Source organism: Mesoplodon densirostris, chromosome 4, assembly GCF_025265405.1.
Source record: "Mesoplodon densirostris isolate mMesDen1 chromosome 4, mMesDen1 primary haplotype, whole genome shotgun sequence".
Classification (NCBI taxonomy): domain Eukaryota; kingdom Metazoa; phylum Chordata; class Mammalia; order Artiodactyla; family Ziphiidae; genus Mesoplodon; species Mesoplodon densirostris.
In genome coordinates, this window is record NC_082664.1 from 184,869,568 (window position 1) to 184,878,416 (window position 8,849).

The following is an 8,849-nucleotide window of genomic DNA, read 5'->3' on the forward strand; positions in this document are numbered from 1 at the left end:
AACTCTGGCCCTGCAATTATATATAACAAAGGCTCTGATGCTCGTCCTAACAAAGGCCCTGACACTGTCCCTCACTAAGGCCCTGACACTACTTCTAACTCAGGCCGTGATATTATACCTAATGAAGGCTCTGATGCTCACCCTAACTAAGGCCCTGACAGTGACCCTACCTAAGGCCTTGACACTATCGCTAAGTAAGCCCCTAGCCCCAGCCCCAGTCCCAGTCCCATTCCCAGCTCCTGCCCCAGCTCCTACAGAGCCCTTTATGCTCCTCCTAGTCCTTGCCCTGACACTGTCCTTAACTAAGGCCTTGACACTGCTACTAACTCAGGCCGTGATACTGTCCCTAACTAAGTCCCTGACAGTGTCCCTGACTAATTTCCTGACTCTCCTCCTAACTCTGGCCCTGCCATTATACATAAAAAGGCTCGAACGCTCATCCTTACCAAGGACCTGACACTGTCCCTCACTAAGGCCCTGACACTACTTCTAACTCAAGCTCTGACTCTATACCTAACAAAGGCTCTGATGCTAACCCTAACTAAGGCCCTGACACTGTCCCTACCAAAGGCCGTGATAATGGTCCTAAAGAAGGCCCAGGTGTTCTTGATAACTAAGGCCTTCAAAGTGTCCCTTGTTCCGTTCCTGACTTCATCCCTAGTCCGTAGTTAATGTCCTGCCTCTTACCCTACCTGAAGCCCTCATACTGTGCCTAACTAAGGCCCTGAGTAGTCATCACTAGGGCCCTGACACTGTTTGTAAGTAAGGCCTGGAAGGTGTCCCCAATGCAGGCCCTGGTGCCGGCAATAACTAAAGGCCTAACACTATCCTGAGCTAATATACTGACCCATCTCGAACCAAGGTCCTGACACTAACCCTAAGTCAGCCCTGATGCTGGCCCTAAATAAAGCCGTGAGGCTGTCCCTAACACAGGCCCTGAAGCTATCCGTAACGGAGGCCTTGACACTCCACCTAACTCAGGCCCTGATCATGTCTTTAAGTAAGACCTTAATGATGATCCTACAGAGGCCCTGATGCTGCTCCTGAGTCATGCCCTGACAGTGTCCCCAGCTAAGGACCTGATGCTAGGCCTCACTCGGGCCCTGTCGCTCTCCCTACGTCAGGCTCTGACGCTGTCCCTACCTGAAGCCCTGACACTGGTTCTAAACAAGGCCCCGACACTCTCAGTCACTAAGGTGTTCACACTATACCTGGGTCATGTCCTGACAGTATACCTAGATCATAACTTATCCCTGTCATTAGCTAAAGTCGAGCCTCTTATGGCAACTAAAGCCCTGATGCTATGCTTAACTCAGGCCCTGAATTTAGCCCCAAGGCCGTGATACTGTCCCTACCTAAGGCACTGATTTTGTCGCTAAGTAAGGGCGGTACTCTCTTGCTAACTCTGGCCCTGCAATTATATATAACAAAGGCTCTGACGCTCGTCCCAACCAAGGCCCTGACACTGTCCCTCACTAAGGCCCTGACACTTCTTCTAACTCAGGCTGTGACATTATACCTAAAGAAGGCTCTGATGCTCACCCTAACTAAGGCCCTGACAGTGACCCTACCTAAGGCCGTGACACTATCGCTAAGTAAGCCCCTAGCCCTAGCCCCAGCCCCAGCCCCAGTCCCAGTCCCAGCTCCTGCCCCAGCTCCTACAGAGCCCTTTATGCTCCTCCTAGTCCTTGCCCTGACACTGTCCTTAACTAAGGCCTTGACACTAGTACTAACTCAGGCCGTGATTGTGTCCCTAAGTAATTCCATGACAGTGTCGCTGACTAATTGCCTGACTCTCCTCCTAACTCTGGCCCTGCCATTATACATAACAAAGGCTCGAACGCTCATGCTAACCAAGGCCCTGACAATGTCCCTCACTAAGGCCCTGACACTACTTCTAACTCAGGCCGTGACTTTATACCTAAAGAAGGCTCTGATGCTCACCCTAACTAAGGCTCTGACAGTGACCCTACCTAAGGCCTTGTCACTATCGCTAAGTAAGCCCCTAGCCCTAGCCCCAGCCCCAGTCCCAGTCCCAGCTCCTGTCCCAGCTCCTACAGAGGCCTTTATGCTCCTCCTAGTCCTTGCCCTGACACTGTCCTTAACTAAGGCCTTGACACTGCTACTAACTCAGGCCGTGATACTGTCCCTAACTAAGTCCCTGACAGTGTCCCTGACTAATTTCCTGACTCTCCTCCTAACTCTGGCCCTGCCATTATACATAACAAGGGGTCGAACGCTCGTCCTTACCAAGGACCTGACACTGTCCCTCACCAAGGCCCTGACACTACTTCTAACTCAAGCTCTGACATTATACCTAAAAAAGGTTCTGATGCTAACCCTAACTAGGGCCTTGACAGTGACTCTAACTAAGGCTTTGACACAATTCCTAACTAAGGCCCTAGCCCTAACCCTAGCCCTAGCCCTCCCCTATCCGTTCCCCATCCCCATCCCCATCCCCATCCCCATCCCCATCCCCATCCCCATCCCCATTCCCATCCCCAGTCCCTGTTGCTGATCCTACAGAGGCCCTTGTTCTCCTCCTAGGTCTTGCCCTGACACTGTCCCTACCAAAGTCCGTGATAGTGGTCCTAAAGAAGGCCCAGGTGCTCTCGATAACTAAGGCCTTCAAAGTGTCCCTTGTTCCGTTCCTGACTTTATCCCTAGTCCGTAGTTAATGTCCTGCCTTTTACCCTACCTGAAGCCCTAATACTGTGCCTAACTAAGGCCCTGAGTAGTCATCAGTAAGGCCCTGACACTGTTTGTAAGTAAGGCCTGGAAGGTGTCCCCAATGCAGGCCCTGGTGCCGGCAATAACTAAAGGCCTAACACTATCCTGAGCTAATATACTGACCCATCTCGAACCAAGGTCCTGACACTATCCCTAAGTGAGCCCTGATGCTGGCCCTAAATAAAGCCGTGAGGCTGTCCCTAACACAGGCCCTGAAGCTATCCGTAACGGAGGCCTTGACACTCCACCTAACTCAGGCCGTGATCATGTCTTTAAGTAAGACCGTAATTCTGATCCTACGGAGGCCCTGATGCTGCTCCTGAGTCATGCCCTGACAGTGTCCCCAGCTAAGGCCCTGATGCTAGGCCTCACTCGGGCCCTGTCGCTCTCCCTACATCAGGCTCTGACGCTGTCCCTACCTGAAGCCCTGACACTGGTTCTAAACAAGGCCCCGACATTCTCAGTCACTAAGGTGTTGACACTCTACCTGGGTCATTTCCTGACAGTATACCTAGATCATAACTTATCCCTGTCATTAGCTAAAGTCGAGCCTCTTATGGCAACTAAAGCCTTTATGCTGTGCTTAACTCAGGCCCTGAATTTAGCCCCACGGCCGTGATACTCTCCCTAACTAAGGCACTGATTTTGTCGCTAAGTAAGGGCGGTACTCTCTTGCTAACTCTGGCCCTGCAATTATATATAACAAAGGCTCTGATGCTCGTCCTAACAAAGGCCCTGACACTGTCCCTCACTAAGGCCCTGACACTACTTCTAACTCAGGCCGTGATATTATACCTAATGAAGGCTCTGATGCTCACCCTAACTAAGGCCCTGACAGTGACCCTACCTAAGGCCTTGACACTATCGCTAAGTAAGCCCCTAGCCCCAGCCCCAGTCCCAGTCCCATTCCCAGCTCCTGCCCCAGCTCCTACAGAGCCCTTTATGCTCCTCCTAGTCCTTGCCCTGACACTGTCCTTAACTAAGGCCTTGACACTGCTACTAACTCAGGCCGTGATACTGTCCCTAATTAAGTCCCTGACAGTGTCCCTGACTAATTTCCTGACTCTCCTCCTAACTCTGGCCCTGCCATTATACATAACAAGGGGTCGAACGCTCGTCCTTACCAAGGACCTGACACTGTCCCTCACCACGGCCCTGACACTATTTGTAACTCAAGCTCTGACATTATACCTAACAAAGGTTCTGATGCTAACCCTAACTAGGGCCTTTACAGTGACTCTAACTAAGGCCTTGACACAATTCCTAACTAAGGCCCTAGCCCTAACACTAGCCCTAGCCCTCCCCTATCCGATCCCCATCCCCATCCCCATCTCCATCTCCATCCCCATTCCCATCCCCAGTCCCTGTTGCTGATCCTACAGAGGCCCTTGTGCTCCTCCTAGGTCTTGCCCTGACACTGTCCCTACCAAAGGCCATGATACTGGTCCTAAAGAAGGCCCAGGTGCTCTCGATAACTAAGGCCTTCAAAGTGTCCCTTGTTCCGTTCCTGACTTTATCCCTAGTCTGTAGTTAATGTCCTGCCTCTTACCCTACCTGAAGCCCTAATACTGTGGCTAACTAAGGCCCTGAGTAGTCATCACTAAGGCCCTGACACTGTTTGTAAGTAAGGCCTGGAAGGTGTCCCTAATGCAGGCCCTGGTGCCGGCAATTACTAAAGGCCTAACACTATCCTGAGCTAATATACTGACCCATCTCGAACCAAGGTCCAGACACTAACCTTAAGTGAGCCCTGATGCTGGCCCTAAATAAAGCCGTGAGGCTGTCCCTAACACAGGCCCTGAAGCTATCCGTAACGGAGGCCTTGACACTCCACCTAACTCAGGCCCTGATAATGTCTTTAACTAAGACCGTAATGCTGATCCTACGGAGGCCCTGATGCTGCTCCTGAGTCATGCCCTGACAATGTCCCCAGCTACGGACCTGATGCTAGGCCTCACTCGGGCCCTGTCGCTCTCCCTACGTCAGGCTCTGACGCTGTCCCTACCTGAAGCCCTGACACTGGTTCTAAACAAGGCCCCGACATTCTCAGTCACTAAGGTGTTGACACTATACCTGGGTCATGTCCTGACAGTATACCTAGATCATAACTTATCCCTGTCATTAGCTAAAGTCGAGCCTCTTATGGCAACTAAAGCCCTGATGCTATGCTTAACTCAGGCCATGAATTTAGCCCCAAGGCCGTGATACTCTCCCTAACTAAGGCACTGATTTTGTCGCTAAGTAAGGGCGGTACTCTCTTGCTAACTCTGGCCCTGCAATTATATATAACAAAGGCTCTGACGCTCATCCTAACCAAGGCCCTGACACTGTCCCTCACTAAGGCCCTGACACTACTTCTAACTCAGGCCGTGACATTATACCTAATGAAGGCTCTGAAGCTCACCCTAACTAAGGCCCTGACAGTGACCCGACCTAAGGCCTTGACAGTATCGCTAAGTAAGCCCCTAGCCCTAGCCCCAGCCCCAGTCCCAGTCCCAGCTCCTGTCCCAGCTCCTACAGAGGCCTTTATGCTCCTCCTAGTCCTTGCCCTGACACTGTCCTTAACTAAGGCCTTGACACTGCTACTAACTCAGGCCGTGATACTGTCCCTAACTAAGTCCCTGACAGTGTCCCTGACTAATTTCCTGACTCTCCTCCTAACTGTGGCCCTGCCATTATACATAACAAAGGCTCGAACGCTGATCCTTACCAAGGATCTGACACTGTCCCTCACTAAGGCCCTGACACTACTTCTAACTCAAGCTCGGACATTATACCTAACAAAGGCTCTGATGCTAACCCTAACTAAGGCCCCGACAGTGACCCTAACTAAGGCCTTGACACTATTCCTAACTGAGGCCCTTTCCCTAGCCCTCCCCTACCCGATCCCCATCCCCATCCCCATCCCCATCACAGTCCCCATCCCCAGTCCTTGATGCTGATCCTATAGAGGCCCTTATGCTCCTCCTAGGTCTTGCCTTGACACTGTCCGTACCAAAGGCCGTGATAATGGTCCTAAAGAAGGCCCAGGTGTTGTTGATAACTAAGGCCTTCAAAGTGTCCCTTGTTCCATTCCTGACTTTATCCCTAGTCCATAGATAATGTCCTGCCTCTTACCCTACCTGAAGCCCTAATACTGTGGCTAACTAAGGCCCTGAGTAGTCATCACTAAGGCCCTGACACTGTTTGTAAGTAAGGCCTGGAAGGTGTCCCTAATGCAGGCCCTGCTGCCGGCAATAACTAAAGGCCTAACACTATCCTGAGCTAATATACTGACCCATCTCAAACCAAGGTCCTGACACTAACCCTAAGTCAGCCCTGATGCTGGCCCTAAATAAAGCCGTGAGGCTGTCCCTAACACAGGCCCTGAAGCTATCCATAACGGAGGCCTTGACACTCCACCTAACTCAGGCCCTTATCATGTCTTTAAGTAAGACCATAATGCTGATCCTACGGAGGCCCTGATGCTGCTCCTGAGTCATGCCCTGACAGTGTCCCCAGCTAAGGACCTGATGCTCGGCCTCACTCGGGCCCTGTTGCTCTCCCTACGTCAGGCTCTGACGCTGTCCCTACCTGAAGCCCTGACACTGGTTCTAAACAAGGCCCCGACATTCTCAGTCACTAAGGTGTTGACACTATACCTGGGTCATGTCCTGACAGTATACCTACATCATAACTTATCCCTGTCTTTAGCTAAAGTCGAGCCTCTTATGGCAACTAAAGCCCTGATGCTATGCTTAACTCAGGCCCTGAATTTAGCCCCAAGGCCGTGATACTGTCCCTAACTAAGGCACTGATTTTGTCGTTAAGTAAGGGCGGTACTCTCTTGCTAACTCTGGCTCTGCAATTATATATAACAAAGGCTCTGACGCTGGTCCCAACCAAGGCCCTGACACTGTCCCTCACTAAGGCCCTGACACTACTTCTAACTCAGGCCGTGACATTATACCTAATGAAGGCTCTGATGCTCACCCTAACTAAGGCCCTGACAGTGACCCTACCTAAGGCCTTGACACTATCGCTAAGTAAGCCCCTAGCCCTAGCCCCAGCCCCAGTCCCAGTCCCAGCTCCTGCCCCAGCTCCTACAGAGCCCTTTATGCTCCTCGTAGGCCTTGCCCTGACACTGTCCTTAACTAAGGCCTTGACACTACTACTAACTCAGGCCGTGATAGTGTCCCTAAGTAAGTCCCTGACAGTGTCCCTGACTAATTGCCTGACTCTCCTCCTAACTCTGGCCCTGCCTTTATACATAACAAAGGCTCGAACGCTCATCCTTACCAAGGACCTGACACTGTCCCTCACCAAGGCCCTGATACTACTTCTAACTCAGGCCATGACATTATACCTAACGAAGGCTCTGATGCTAACCCTAACTAAGGCCCTGACAGTGACCCTAACTAAGGCCTTGACACTATTCCTAACTAAGGCCCTAGCCCTAACCCTGGCCCTAGCCCTCCCCTACCTGATCCCCATCCCCATCCCCAGCCCCATCCCCATCCCCAGTCCCTGATGCTGATCCTACAGAGGCCCTTATGCTCCTCCTAGGTCTTGCCCTGACACTGTCCTTACCAAAGGCCGTGATACTGGTCCTAAAGAAGGCCCATGTGCTCTCGATAACTAAGGCCTTTGAAGTGTCCCTAGCTCCGTTCCTGACTTTATCCCTAGTCCGTAGTTAATGTCCTGCCTCTTACCCTTCCTGAAGCCCTAATACTGTGGCTAACTAAGGCCCTGAGTAGTCATCACTAAGGCCCTGACACTGTTTGTAAGTAAGGCCTGGAAGGTGTCCCTAATCCAGGCCCTGCTGCCGGCAATAACTAAACGCCTTACACTATCCTGAGCTAATATACTGACCCATCTCGAACCAAGGTCCTGACACTATCCCTAAGTGAGCCCTGATGCTGGCCCTAAATAAAGCCGTGAGGCTGTCCCTAACACATGTCCTGAAGCTATCCGTAACGGGGGCCTTGACACTCCACCTAACGCAGGCCCTGATCATGTCTTTAACTAAGACTGTAATGCTGATCCTACGGAGGCCCTGATGCTGCTCCTGAGTCATGCCCTGACAGTGTCCCCAGCTAAGGACCTGATGCTCGGCCTCACGCGGGCCCTGTCGCTCTCCCTACGTCAGGCTCTGACGCTGTCCCTACCTGAAGCCTTGACACTGGTTCTAAACAAGGCCCCGACATTCTCAGTCACTAAGGTGTTGACACTATACCTGGGTCCTGTCCTGACAGTATACCTAGATCATAACTTATCCCTGTCATTAGCTAAAGTCGAGCCTCTTATGGCAAGAAAAGACCTTATGCTATGCTTAACTCAGGCCCTGAATTTAGCCCCAAGGCCGTGATACTCTCCCTAACTAAGGCACTGCTATTGTCGCTAAGTAAGGGCGGTACTCTCTTCCTAACTCTGGCCCTGCAGTTATATATAACAAAGGCTCTGACGCTCTTCCCCACCAAGGCCCTGACACTGTCCCTCACTAAGGCCCTGACACTACTTTTAACTCAGGTCCTGACATTATACCTAACGAAGGCTCTGATGCTAACCCTAACTAAGGCCCTGACAGTGACCCTGACTAAGGCCTTGACACTATTCCTAAGTAAGCCCCTCGTCCCAGCCCTAGCCCCAGCCCTAGCCTTAGCCCTAGCCCCAGCCCCATCCCCATCCACAGTCCCAGCTCCTGCCCCAGCTCCTACACAGGCCTTTACGCTCCTCCTAGTCTTTGCCCTGACACTGTCCTTAACTAAGGCCTTGACACTGCTACTAACTCAGGCCCTGATAGTGTCCCTAACTAAGTCCCTGACAGTGTCCCTGAGTAATTTCCTGACTCTCCTCCTAACTCTGGCCCTGCCATTATACATAACAAGGGCTCGATCGCTCGTCCTTACCAAGGACCTGATACTGTCCCTCACCAATGCCCTGACACTACTTCTAACTCAAGCTGTGACATTATACATAACAAAGGCTCTGATGCTCACCCTAACTAGGGCCCTGACAGTGACCCTACCTAAGGCCTTGACACTATTCCTAACTAAGGCCCTAGCCCTAGCCCTAGCCCCAGCCCCAGTCCCAGTCCCAGCTCCTGCCCCAGCTCCTACAGAGCCCTTTATGCTCCTCGT